This window comes from Cornus florida, unplaced genomic scaffold (genome assembly GCF_030987335.1).
Source record: "Cornus florida cultivar Cherokee Brave unplaced genomic scaffold, ASM3098733v1 CherokeeBrave_3.0.0_Hap2_Chr10, whole genome shotgun sequence".
Classification (NCBI taxonomy): domain Eukaryota; kingdom Viridiplantae; phylum Streptophyta; class Magnoliopsida; order Cornales; family Cornaceae; genus Cornus; species Cornus florida.
The window spans coordinates 14,308,176-14,322,780 of NW_026775580.1; the positions used below are offsets into that span (position 1 = coordinate 14,308,176).

General features: G+C 36.1%; 1 non-coding gene across 1 annotated transcript; it reads left to right on the forward strand.

Annotated features, from left to right (window-relative positions):
* The first annotated feature begins 11,701 nt into the window (after nt 1-11,701).
* Nucleotides 11,702-11,808, forward strand: LOC132280304 (small nucleolar RNA R71). Its single transcript, XR_009471544.1, has one exon. It is a non-coding gene; the product is annotated as a small nucleolar RNA R71 (small nucleolar RNA).
* The last annotated feature ends 2,797 nt before the right edge of the window (nt 11,809-14,605 follow it).

Here is a 14,605-nt window from a genome sequence, read left to right on the forward strand (position 1 = left end):
GGTATTCCTTGAAGATTTAAAACTTGTCGTGTTAATTGGAATGTTCCAATCTTATTTACTTGCATAGATATTATGCATTATCCTTGATATCATGTATTCTTCTTGTCGTGTTAATTGGAATGTTCCAATCATGTTAATTGCATTGATTATGTGATCTTTGTATTCAAGCATCCTTCTTGTTGTTTTGTATAGATTATTCCAAACCTTGCTTAATTGCATTGATAATGTGATTCTTGTTAATTAATAAACTTGTCGCGTTCTTTGGATTATCCCAACCTTGATTTATTGCATAGATTTTATGCTTCATCTCTGATTTCATTCCTTAAATTTCAAGTGTAGTATTCCTTGAAGATTTAAGACCTTTTTATGTTTTATGGAATATTCTAACCTTATTGCATTGCATAAGTTTTATGCTTCATCTTTGATTTCACTCTTTAAATTTCAAGTGTTGCATTCCTTAAAGATTTAAGAAACTTTTTGTGTTATATGAAATGTTCCCACCTTGTTTAATTGTATATATATTATGCATTATCCTTGATTTCACGCCTTGTCCTCATCGTGTTAATTGAATTGTTTCAATCTTGTTAATTTTCTTAGTTATCTCATTTCATGTTACTTTATGCTATCGTGACTTAGGAATGATCCCATACACGTATGGACCACATGTAATGATTTATATTAACATGCAAAATCTCTAAACCCTTAGATTTCAAGTGTTGTCTCTTGAAGATCTAAGAACCTTGTCGTGTTATATAGAGTATTCCTTACCTTGTTTAATTGCATAGACATTATGCTTACTTCATGTATTTAGATCTCATTCAGTAATCTTGAAACTCTGCACTTGCTTTTTGTATCTAGATTCCATTTAGTATACTCGTGTCTCGTATACTTGTTTGTGTATTTCATTTCAATTGCCTATGTAGCTTAGGATGATCCATGAGTCTTACTTTGACATAGACGTTAGGTGGCATAAACCCCTTTAATATGTTTCACCTTAAGGTAATAATATTGTAAAATGCTAGGTCTATGCATGCTCATCTCCTACAAGTAGCTTTATGTTACTCACCCCAAAGTTACTGGGGCATTTTTCAGGTACGAAGACTTGGTTCGTGATACTCATCATTCTTTGGATGACTTGTAGCTTTCAAGTTTCCATTTCATGCAAATGTTAGCATGAAATGTCATTTTGTAGCCTTATATATCAAAACTTGTATCGTTGATTCCATTTATATAATGTGTACGTAAGTACACCTTTTACAATGTATTTGATATGTATGAGATAAGGCCGGAGGCCAACGACTATTATTTTGTATCCTATGTAACTTTTGACTTTATAAAATATTATGAAAATATTGAAAAATGACAAATTATTGTTTCACCATGGTTGCATCAGGTGTGAGAATTCCATTTTTATTCTTTCATAGGGTCCCATTAATCATGTATGAAGTGTGGCCAAAGGCCAAATGGTAATTTGTAATCATTTGTTAATTTTGAATTTCAAAATTTTCATTTCATGTGCATATTTGCCTTTTTGGCCGTCGGGGGGGTCGAATTTTGTATCGGCCATTTTCGGGAGCCGTGGACCATTCCCGCACACTCAAAATCACTTATTACGTTTCCGTGCATATTTGTTTCAGCCTAGAAATGCATTTGGGGTCAAACGCATACTTGGTGCAAAGTTGCATTTTTGTTATTCTAAGCCTAATCTGATCTTGGGGCATTCTAGGCATTTCACAGTGAGTTTTTTTTTGTTTTTGTTCATGTAGTCAGGTAAAAAACATGATTTTGGGGTGGGTTTCTTCTTTGTGTTTTTTTTTTTAAAAAAAGGCACAAAAAGTCCTCAAAATCACATTTCAAACTCAAAAAGCTACTAAGCTTGTCTGCAGGATGAGCGCTTGTCCATGGAGGACAAGTGCTCATTAATAGGGCACTAGGTTTTGCCTTGGGGCATACTCTGCATAAGCGCTCGTCGCCTTTGGATGAGCGCTCGTTCGTACTGTTCACGTGTGTGTGTGTTTGGTTCAGCATTGCACCTCCAAATTTGGGTTATCGTATCTTCTTCGTTTTAACTCCAAATTGGTCCGTTCTTGTGTCTAAATTGACCATGCCGAAATAAGCTTTCTAATGGTACCAATTATAGTTTCAGATTCCATTTGTAGCTTAAGATATTCAAGTTTTAGTGAAGTGGTGTAAGTTTTTGGTTCTAACCGGGATGGGGTTTCCCTTCATTCGACTTCAAAACTTGATATCTTTGCTGTCCGGACTCCGAATCAAGTGATTCTTGCGACAGCCCAAGTTTTTCAACCCGGTGCATCAGTGATGACCCGAAAGTTGACCCGGTAACAGATCTAAAATGCAGAAGCAAAAGATGAAACAATAGTCCTTTGAGATATAAACTATCTCTAAGACATCAATGTGACATTCCATGAGGTCGCGAAAGTTAAAAGAAAGCAAATGAGCAAACAAGAGTCAAAACGGGCAAAATCTGTTAATGAAGGGCAAAACGGTCAATTCACAAATAAAAGGAGAAAATTAACTCTAAACAAGTCAAAAAAGGTAAATACAACCTAATCTGATCATTTCACAACTTTCCAAGAGGTTCTAAGAACTTTGGACAAAAATCCCACAAAATGCCCTTTCCCGGTTGAAGCGAAAACTGACACTACTTCACTAAAATATGAATAACTCCCACTGTGATTGGAATCTGAGAATGGAATTAGTACCATTGGAAAGCTGACTCAAAATCCTTGAGTTTAGGCTCAAGAATCACCCCATTTGGATTAGGAATGAAGGAGTTATGACCTTTTGAAGATAGAACTTCAGTGTTAAAACACAACAAAGGAGCTGCATGCAAACAAGCTATTTCGGTCGATCGAAATAGAATTTCGGTCGATCGAAACTCACAGAGACTTACTGGAATCTTAATTTTTAAAGTGAGTTTGGTTCGGTAGACTGAATTGAACCATCGGTCGACCGAAATAGGCCATCGGTCGACCGAAATGGCCCCGAAAACTGGAATTGATGAATTACTGTACAATGAAGCTACCAAAAGCTATCGGTCGACCGAAATGAAGTGTCGGTCAACTGAAACACCTCGAAAACTTGCTATATGACCTGCTATATGCCAAAGGTGTTTAGGTTCAACCCATGCTTTGAATCCCATGATGATTTGGTTCAAAATGAAAGTTTAAAACTAATTTTTGAATGAGATTGAGTATGTGAGCATGTCAACAAGCTTTATATGTAATTTTGAATGTAAAACAATGGCTCATGGCCTCATACATGCTAATTATGAGAAATTCATATGTCAAACCACCAAAGTTGGCTAAAATGTCTTTTGAAGCAAAAGTTGATACTAAATGAATACAAGTACTAAAATGAATATGCTTGGCCATTGGCCTCATTACATCCATGTTTGTAATATCAAAAGTAAGTACTTATGTTTCATTACACATTAAGAAAGCTACATTAGCTTTTAAAATACCATACATCCATGGTATGTAAAAATATAACATCCAAAAGTAAAACATGCTAAACACTTGCATGTCAATATACAAAAATGTTCCAAATTGCTCATTAGCCTCTAAGGATGATGAGCATCCAAGAATATAGTCTCCTTACCTGAAAAGCAACCCAAACCACTCGGGTGAGTAATCAAGTTACTCGTAGGAAGAAGCATATGTGTATACCCTAAGGTTTTAATATCATTGCAAGATCAATATAGACGAATACAAGGGATAATTCCACTTAACGTCTATGTTCAAGGTGTTTTAAGAGATCATCTTAAGCTAACTTAAATGATTCTTCAACAACACATACCAACATCAATGTACTTAACAATATCAATTCACCAATAACAAAAATTACAAGTTACAATCAAGCATTAGTTGTCAACTTGGAATTAAATGCGAAATCAATTAGTGGAAAACTTGGACATCACGTCTCGGACTAAACCAAGATCAAAATGGTTATTTCGGGCATTAACCCGTTGGGAAGACCACCCTAGTGCGCACTATCTCAATTGGGGAGAACTCATACCTCCCGCACTAGAGCCAAACTCTAGCCATGTCACTTGTAACAATGTCCTAAGAGAATCCAAAATCATAATCAAGTTCAAAACTCATACACTATAATTAAGGCATATAAACCACCTTCCATACACAAGTATTTTGAAACCACACAAACCATGTCTTAGGATTCCAAGTCTAAAATGGCATACCAAATGACAAGTCCTCATCATGATATTTTGTACAATACAATACCACCAACTTATCAATTTAAATCATGCCTCAACAATAAGCTAAATATACTATATTACAACATTATAGTATTAAGCTTCTAAAATAATCACAATTGTCATCAACAACATCATAGAATTATCCCCACCATAAATATAGCAATTCAAGTCAATAGGAATTGTATATAACATTAATAATTCTACAAGAGTTCTATGTCACTACCACATGCGAAAATACTAGAATTTAGTATACTACTAAATTATATAATCCTCCTACACATGGTTTATACATATCATACATGCTTAAATCGATAAACCCTAAGTCAAGAAGTGAGAGTTTCCTATAATATGCAAGACTATCATATTAAAAGCATGTACACAATATATATTAAACCCCAAAGATTATAAAACACTTAAAATATAACATACTACCACCCTTGTCTCAATAGAGAATTCAATCTCTATAATCCAAGCAACCAAGCTTTAAAAATGGAAAACAATTCTAGGGTTTTGTAAAGGAGAGTAAGAGGAAACTTTTGTTTACCAAGGTTTTTAGTCTAAGGTGAGTGGAAGGAGGCCAAAATGAAGAAGAAAGCTATTAACCAAGCTTTTCTCCAATGGGGGCTAGGTTTAGGTTTATGAAGAACAAATGAAATAAAAAAGATAAAGTGTAAAATGGTGAGTGGAAGGTCTAGAAATCCTCCACTCACTATGTGCTTTTACACTACCTCTCACACACATACAATGCAAGATTAAATGGTGAGCCTACACTTGTCACAAATCAATGGCTCCTTCCTAGGCTTAATCTTAAGCCTACACTTGCCAATCATCTGAGACAACAAGTGCACTAATCCTAGGCCAATAAGTGGGTGAATCTCCACCCTCCACATGCCAAGAGATTATGCTCCCAAGTCACTCCACCCCAATGCCAAAAAGTGGCTCCATGAGAATGTGCCACTTGTCACATTTTCCAAAAAATGCAAAAAGGTCCTTTTTCAAAATATCTTACAAATTAAATTGCAAAAAGGTCCCTAAAATGAAAAATAATTATTTTACATAATTACACTAAAACCCCAAAATCAATAATAATTACAATAAAGTATGCATTCATGTCTTTTACAAAAAAGTAAGCAACTAGAATGTATTTTCAGCAAAAGTAAAAATACAAATGTAATGGAAATCAAATATCATGAATGCATGCAAAATCAGAATAAAATCCAAGCACAAAAAGTGAAGTTATGCAAGGAAAAGTGATAAACGGGGAAAAGACAAAATAGGAAAAAAAAAAAAAAAAAAAAAAAAAAAAACGAAAAAAGAAAATCACCGAAAAAGGAAAAAGAACGGGTTATTACAATTCTTGAGTCCATCTTTGTTAATTTTTTGTTGTCTATCCAATAGTGTACACGGGGGTACCTATTTCAGTTTGAAATTACTAATTTACCCTTTTAGCCTTAAGTGCTCATTTCTCTTTGTCTTGCCGTTTCTCCTTCGTCCAGACTCCGAATCATGCGATTCTTGAGTCTATATTGATTAGTTTTTCGTTATCTTTCCAGTGGTGTACTTGGTGGCACCCGAATCCATACTTTTAGAAATGACTATTTTGCCCCTAGGGGCATAATTGTGATTTTTTCGATCTCTTGCTTTCGCACTTTATTCCTTTGGGTTCCATGACCTCATGAAAGGTCATCTTAGGGTCTTAGAGGTGTGTTGTGCCTTGGCAGACCATTGTCTTGTTCTTGCTTTTGCATTTTTGGATCTGTTTTGGGTCATCACAGGACATATTAGGTTTGTAAAAATTCAGGTCCGTCATAAATATAAGTCTCTAAAGATCAAAATCATAGCTAACATGGACCAATCATAGTAAATCTCTCAAATACACAAGTTATGCTCAAAATCTTAAATTGAATGCAAAGAACACACATTACCCCAAACTTAAACTGCACAATGTCCTCAATGTGCCATGAGAACAAAAGAAAGAGGAAAGAGTATACCAGTGTAGCTATGGTGATGAATGGGCGGGACACAAGTATCCAAAGTGGGTGGTACAACCCCCCCAAACTTGGGATTAACTGTGGTTCTGAAAAGATGGCACTGGGATAAACTCTCATCAAATATCAAAATGGGATAAGTAATGGTACACAGTGGGCATGCTAGTGTAAGTGGGATAGTAAATGAAAGAGAGAGGGGGATAAGAATGGTCCTGAAAAATACGGGCTGCATTCTCACACTGAAATCACTGTAATATACCTGATAATAAAGTCAACATCAACAGATATATCAATATATGAACATGACATCCAAAATATCCAAAAGTAATGAAAGTATAATGTACATCACAGATAATAGGCCAACAGACTGGCCGTAAAAATGGAATAATAGTATCAAAAGTAATAGCCTAAGATCAGAGATATAAGTATGAAATAAAGAGATGTCAAGCAAAAGATGATGGTCTGGCGGGGTGTAAACCCCGGATCTGTCTGGATATGTCTCACAACGCTGTCATAACATCTGTACGGAGGGTGGCCATATCTTCCCTTAGGGAAAGGACTACGACTTGCAATGCCTAATAACACTCCTCTCGCATATCTGACTGAGCTTGAGTGTCTGGAATGAATAGGTCATCCTGACGGTGCAATCTCGAGTCATCAGAAGACTGATACTCATCCTGGCTCTGGGAGTAATGGCTCTGCTCCTGTGAAGGGTGTGGTGATCCCACTAGAGGCTCTTGTTCCAAGTCAATACCAACTCTCACTATTGTTACTGCTGCCTCCTCTGCTGCCACTGCATCCTCCGCTGCTTAGGCTGCCTCTATCTCCGGACTCTTGATAAGAGCATTATAGCTCTTCTTCTAGTCCTTCCATCTATAATAGCAAGCACCAGGCTCGGTGATCTCCTATGGATCAAATGGTAGTGTAGATCCCAAAGGAGCTGTGTAATCAAATGAGCATAAGGGAGGAACTTGGGCCTCTACGGGTTACTCTTACTGATGAACTCATCATATAGCTTCATCATGGCACTCTAGAGAAATGTAGGAATTGAGAACAATGCCTTGTATCAATGGCATATGAAGCTGCTGGAAAGTCTGCCCGCTTTTTGGTCGTACCCAGCCATATATACATTTCGGTACAAGACCGAATCAAAGAACCACATGTAGTCTGGCAGGTAGGTCCGAGTGGCATAAGTATCAGTGGCAGTGATGGTGCTATATCGGCATCTGATGGCCTCTGTAAAGTCGGGTAATCAATCCCCGGAGGACATGTATGTGGGCACTAAGATGCTGTCAATAGTGTCTCGACAGTGATGCGGATAAGGTGCCCACCAATGGTAGTCCGTAGCTCTACCAGGTTAGTCAGACTCGACCTGAGGTTCTGGTAGAAAAGCTAAACCAGTCTCGGGTAGACCGGGTTGGTTACTGGGGCTAAAATGAGAGAAATGCGACGACGGTAGATCTCGTCGTACGACCACTTGGTTATGGCTACCCGTGAAAAGACATCCTCATCAATAATGGACTTATGCACCACTGAAAGGTGCACAAACTTCCAAGTAACCCTGTCTCAGACAATATCTGGTTGTGCCGGTGGTGGCATGGGAGTAGGTGATGGAGGTGGCTCAGGCTTACCTTGTGAAGATGAAGAAGAAGAAGAATGCTCCGACTGTGTAGGAGCTAGGTCCTCAGTCTGTTGCCTCACGCGGTTACCATAAGTCCTGTTAGCCGTGGTCTTGAACCTAGTCATGGCCTGTAAAAAGAAATAACATTTGCAAATGTAGTCAGTAACAAGAAATGGTATTTAAGATACAGAAATGAAAGCATGAAAGATAGAAACATGCTTATCAGATTAAGATAGACAACACAATACTGAAATGATGCAAATATCATGATATAGAAACACATGAATCTATCTATGCAAGTGGTCATGCAAGCCAAGTATATACGATGAACGAACAAAGGGTATACTCTGATTCATCAAATATTGTGAAATATGCTAGACATGAGAAGTAAAGAATGCAACCAACGTGGAAAACACAAGCATTGGGCATAGATATGATAGCATGAAACACGGGAGAGGGTACATGAGTATCAATATACAAAACAGTGAAGTTCGAACGATCATAGAAAAATGTGATTGATCCTACATTGGATCGATCATGACATATATTGGATTAATCGTGCTCTGAACGATCAGAGCACTAGTGTGATTGATTAAACCTGCTGAAAGTTGAAAAGTCACCCGTTCGTGATGTGGAAGACACGAGGTGAATCTCAATGGTCACTTGAAGGCTCGTGACCCCCTATACACCTCAACAATGCATAAATGGTCACTTAAAATGGCACGTGACCTCCGAACCAAATTCGGAAACAAAAACGATATATACAAATATATACATATATAAACACATGCTCACAATCCAAAAATGGAAACAAAATCAACCTTGAAAGCTTAGAATCTAAGCATGGCAACAAGATAAGACACGAATCATCACAAAAATGAAAAAGAAAGCTTGAACTCACCGAGATCTAAAGAGAGAAATGAAGAGAGAGGAGAGATGAGATGAGGTCAGAGATGGAGTTTTTGGAGCTTGGGACTGACCGGAATCTTGCCGGAGATGGGGAAGATGAAGGAGAGCTTCGGGCGAGAAAGAAGGGTTATGGATCGATGAAATGGATGATCCAAATGACCCTTGGGTCTATTTTTAAAAACTATTCCCGACATGTGTGATCGATCACATGGTCCATTGGATGTGATCAATCGAACCTAGATCGATCATGAAAGTGATCAAATCGATCGAACATGCAAAATGACAAACTATTTTTGAAAATTTTTGAATTTTTGAAAATTTAAAGTCTTTTTGAATTGTTTGAAAATTTTTTTTTCTTTTTTTCTTTTAAAAAAAAATCAAGGTCAACTGAAGGTCAAAGGAGAACTCTGAATGATCGAAGAGAATTTTGAACGATAGGATAGAGACATGAAATTTTTAGAGCTTCAAAAATTTTCCAAGTATGGATGTGAGATCGATCACAGGGACAACCGAATCAATCGAAGTGCACTTGGAACGATTGAACATAAAGTTTGAACGATGGATAGAGACCTGAAATTCTACAGAGAATCTCGCACGATGGGACAAAGACATGATAATATATAGAGAATTGACTGCACAGATGTTCGATCGATTGAAGGTGCTCTTGTGATCGATCGAACAGGCACTAAGTGCCTAATTTGGAGAAGAAAGTGCATGCATTCCATATCAAAACCTCAAAACAGAAATAGATGATCATAAATTGTATCTAGACGATGCAATAATAGAAAATAAAAAGAAATGAGGGAGGAATAGGGTTAGAAAACCCTATGAAGCACTAGTATTTAACGTCTCTAGCAAAACGTTGGGCTCTTTTAGCCCGGATCAAAGATCTTGGTAGGCAACCCCTTCTTGATGGGGTGAATGGAACTTTGAACCCCACCCAACAAACTATTCCCTAAGGAACTCGTTGGATTTGGTTCAAATAAAATTGAAGGCCTTTGGTTAACAAAACTTTTGGGTTTCCATGCCCGCTCAACACTAGACTTGAAAACAATTTCTTTTGAGGTAAACCATTTGATGTTTCTATACCAAGCAAGGACTCATTCTTTTGAAATTTATTTGCAAAATATTTTTCAACAACACATATATCTTCATGTTTGTCCATAGAGTTGGGGGTTGGATTAAAAATGTTCAACTTCACTTTCATATGACCAAATGAGATTTTCATTATCCCTGTCCTATAATTGATGTTGGCATTAGCGGTAGCCAAAAAGGGATAGCCAAGGATAACGGGAATTTGGCTCTTAGGATTTGGGACCGGTTCTGTGTCAATGATAACGAAATCGACTAGGAAGAAGAACTTTTCAATTTTATTCAAAACATCTTCGATGATACCCCGGGGCTCTTAATTGATCGGTCGGCTAGTTGTAAAACTACCGACGTCATTTCAAATCATCTAAGCCCAATTGAACATAAACCGAATAGGGGAGAAGATTCACACTCATTTCTAAATCAAAAAGAGCCTAATTGATAACATGATCACCAATAGTGCATAAAGTGGTTAGTGAACAGGGGTCTTGGAATTTTGTGAGAGTGTTGTGTTGCAAGATAGAGCTCACTTGTTCGGTTAGAATAACTTTTCTCGGTACTTGGCTTCTTTTTCTTTTTTTTTTTCCTATTAAGAGTGCAAAGATCTTTCAAAAATTTGGCAAAAGCCGAAATTTGTCGAATTGCATCCAAGAGAGGAAGATTGATTTTTTACTTGCCTAAACATATCAATGATTTCAATAGCCTTGCTTTGTTGTTTTTCAAGAGAGGTGGATGCTTTTAAAGCATCTGAAAATGGAGCCTTAGGTTCAAAAGCTTTTTTAAAAACATTCTTTGAAGCATTTTTAACATTAGATTCTTTTACATTCAATAAAGGTAGAATAGGATGTGAGACGGGATAGGTGTCAACTTTAGGTTGTACCGGTTTACTCTCTTCATTGGAAATACCAACTTGGTTGTCAATAACTCTTCCACTTCTCAAAGTCGTCACCGTATTCAAATGTTCAAATGTATGACCTTTCGAAGAGGAATTGGTCTCCACAACAAATTATTGCTTTGGTAGTGGATTCAAAGGCATTTTTCCTTTCTCCCTTGCATTCAATGTGCTAGCTATTTGCCTGACTTAGGTTTCTAGCTTTGCAATTGATTGGGAATGAGAATGAAGCAATTGAGTATTTGCCTCCAAAGTACCCAAAGTGGATAAGACTTTTTCTTCAAATGCGGGACTTCTTGAATTACCTTGAGAATATGATGATTGGTTTGGAAAATGAGTTTGAAAATTGGTTTCCATTTGGTGCTTAGTAAGATGAACGGTAACCTTGGGAACCTTGGCCTTGCATAGGGGGCGGAACATACTTGCACTTTGGGGAGGGTTTGAGCCTTCCCCTTGGCTTTTTCAAGATAAATTTGGATCGTTCCTCCACCTGGGATTATAGTGAGTGCCATAGGGATTATTCTCTTGGTTAACAAAAGCGGTATTCACTTGTTCATGGTGTTCACTTTACGCATGTCAATGAGGACAATTGGAAGTAGAATGCAAAACACTAGAACAAGTCATGCATGATTCATTGGAAGGATGATGAGTATGATTAGGGGAGGAAGACACTTGGTGGGCTGAATTTTGGTTGATCAAACCTTTGGGAAAGAGATTTCACTTTGGCAACTATATCATTAGAATTATCAACTTGATATAAGCCTACATTCTTCCTTCCACCTACATTTTTACCATTTTTAGATGATAAATATCGGTGCATTAAGTTTACACTCATGCTCTCATATAAGCGCCACACATTATCTTCATGCTTAGCAAGATAAGAACCACCTATAGAAGCATCAACCATACCTTTATGGTTGTCCGACAAACTTTCAAAGAAGTATTGAACTAATTTCCATTTAAGGATGTCATGGTGAGGATATTTCCTAAGCAAATCATTCAATCGCTCCCATGCCTCATGAAACATTTCCCCATCCCCTTGTGAGAATTCACGAATTGAAGTTCTCATTGCATTGGTCTTAGACACCAGATAGTACTTCTTCAAGAACTCTTGATGCCTAAGTAGTTATAGAAAAAGGTCCAAAATTGTTGAACCAATATTTTGCTTTATCTTTTAGGGTGAAAAGGAAGAGTTTTTACCTCAAAACTTCTTTTGAAATGTCCATGTATTTCACGGTGGAACACACTTCAAGAAATTCATCTAAATGCTTATAAGGTTCTTCATTTGGTAGCCCATGGTAATTGGGAAGCATTTGGATTGTTTGTGGTTTAATCTCATAATGGTGTGCTCTAAATGGAGGGAGTTGAATGCATATTGGTGCAATATACTCATTGGGCACATAATGGTCTCTTAAAGTAAGGGGAGGATTCACAATTGGTGGCTCTACATGAACCACATGATTTGTTTGAATAACGGGAGGTGGAGGTGGTGGTATAAATAATGGCCTCGGCATTCCCATTGGAACTTGGCCTTGTTGTTATAGAATGAAAGGTCTAGGCATGCCTAATGGTACTTGCATGTTATCATATTGTTGATTCACATTAGGGTGAAGAATGCCTTGTTGGTTGATGTGACCAAGGTTCTCAACATGGTCCTCATTATGTTCATCCATTGATGAAATTGAGTCACTTGAATTACCCATTCCCTTTGGATTACGAACAAATGATTCAAGATTAAAATTCAATGGGACAAGAATAGGATTCAAAGACCTACAACCATGCATGCACAATCAAAGTAAGCAACAACTCAACAAATAGCAAGTAGCAAACACTTCTCCTCTGCAACAAGTCAATCAACAACAAACCTCCATATACATTGATCCCGTACTCCCATGCTTTCAACAAATGTAAGAAAATAAATTGCCACCATGCGTGCCGATGATTTAACTAATGAAAATAAAAATTGCCACCACGCGGGCGACGATTTAACTAAGCAAAAGAGTTAGAAAAGCTCACAAAGTGTCCTTAAGTAACTTCAAAATATTTTTAACTTTTGCCTTGCTTTGATTTGCATTGCAAATTCTTTTTCTTTTTTTTTTTTTTTTTAGCTTTTAATGCTTTGTTTTGCTTAGCTTGCTTCTTTGCTTTGTAATTCCTTTGCTTCACTTTCCTTGGCTCCAAGTACCTAGCCAATCAAGAACAAACACAATAAGTAAACAAAGTAAATTAAAGTAAAAACAAGATCAAAGGAGTACTAATTTCTAATTAACCCCAAAATACGGCGTTGAAAATCCCCGGTAATGGCGCCAAAACTTGGTGTCGCTTATCGTTCAACACACCAAATTGCACAGTGTGTGATGAAATGTGGCCAAGTTTGAATTTGTAAAATTCCACTACCACTACTAACTACTAGTAACGTAGCAAGAGTGAGTAGGGATCATCCCAAGAGAAAAGCAAGGTATTTCGAAATCAATGTTAGATAAGTAGGTCGAATGATCAAAAGAGGGGTTTGTTGGTTGAATTATACTATAATTTAAGCTAAAATAATGCAATGTAAAACAACTAAACAAATGAGGTGTATAAAATGAGAGAGGATTCTTGGGACATAGAGTTCACCACTAAGCATTGCTTTCCTAGACATTCAATATTTGATAGATTAGGGGGATTATATGTTGTAAAAGAAAGTGTGTGCTATTAATTGAAATATCAAACTCAGATGGCCAAGTAAACTTACATTGTCTAGTCAATTTAGTAAATAACACGACATATCAAATTAAGCCATTAATCCCTCCATAAGCCCACAATTAATGCACACTCAAGAATTTTAGAGAAATATACTACTTGTACTCATAAGCATGGAACATCAAACAACAAGAATGGATTGTCCATCTATCTAGGAAATTAAAGCAATTACACTACAACTATGCTAATGACATAAAAATTAAACTAATTAAACTAAGGAGGTGGCACAATCCATTAAGAAATAAGTATGAACCATCAAATAAACCACAAGAGTAATCAATTTAAGCACCATGCTTTGACCATCACTAGATTCATAATATCAACACACATAGACATGCATCAATATCACAAAATTTAGAGAAAAACACATAAACATTCATTCTGCCATACATAGACATATGGAAAGAATTAAATGATCAATTGGAAGTATTAAATTGCACAAATCATGTAGAAACAAGATTTATATAAGTATGAGGTCAAAACAAGAATTACAACACTAATCCTCATTAATTACAAAACATCAAAGTCTAGGAGGCATGCTGTAATACCCTAATATTTTTAAAGGATTTATTAATTGACATTAATTATTTTTATTATATTTTTAAATACCTTGTTTGATTTAGTTATGATTAATTGATTTTAATTTATTTTTATATGACTTGTTTTTACTTAATTGAGTGATTAGATTAATTGTCTTATTTTAATTAAATTATATTTCATAATTGATATGATGATTTGTTGGGTGTGTGTTTGATTATTGATTGAATTATTGGTGTGTTGATTGTATTAGTATTGTGTAACTTGGTTGTAATTTCTTATTTTGTTTATGTACTTCATGTAATTAGTTATTTTAATTTAAGTGTTTATTTAATTATTTGATTTATTTAAATTAATTGGATTTGGGCTTAAGATGAATAGGACCAATGGATGTGGTCTTGGGTTTGAATTAAGCCTTAATGGGTTAATTAATAAAGGCCCATGGTTATTTGATTATTTAAATGATCATTTTTGTATAATTATAAACATATATTTAATTACATATTTAATAAGTGTTATGGAAAGATATATATATACACCAAATAAAAGAAATAATAATTATCTTTAAATAATATTGATATATTATTTAA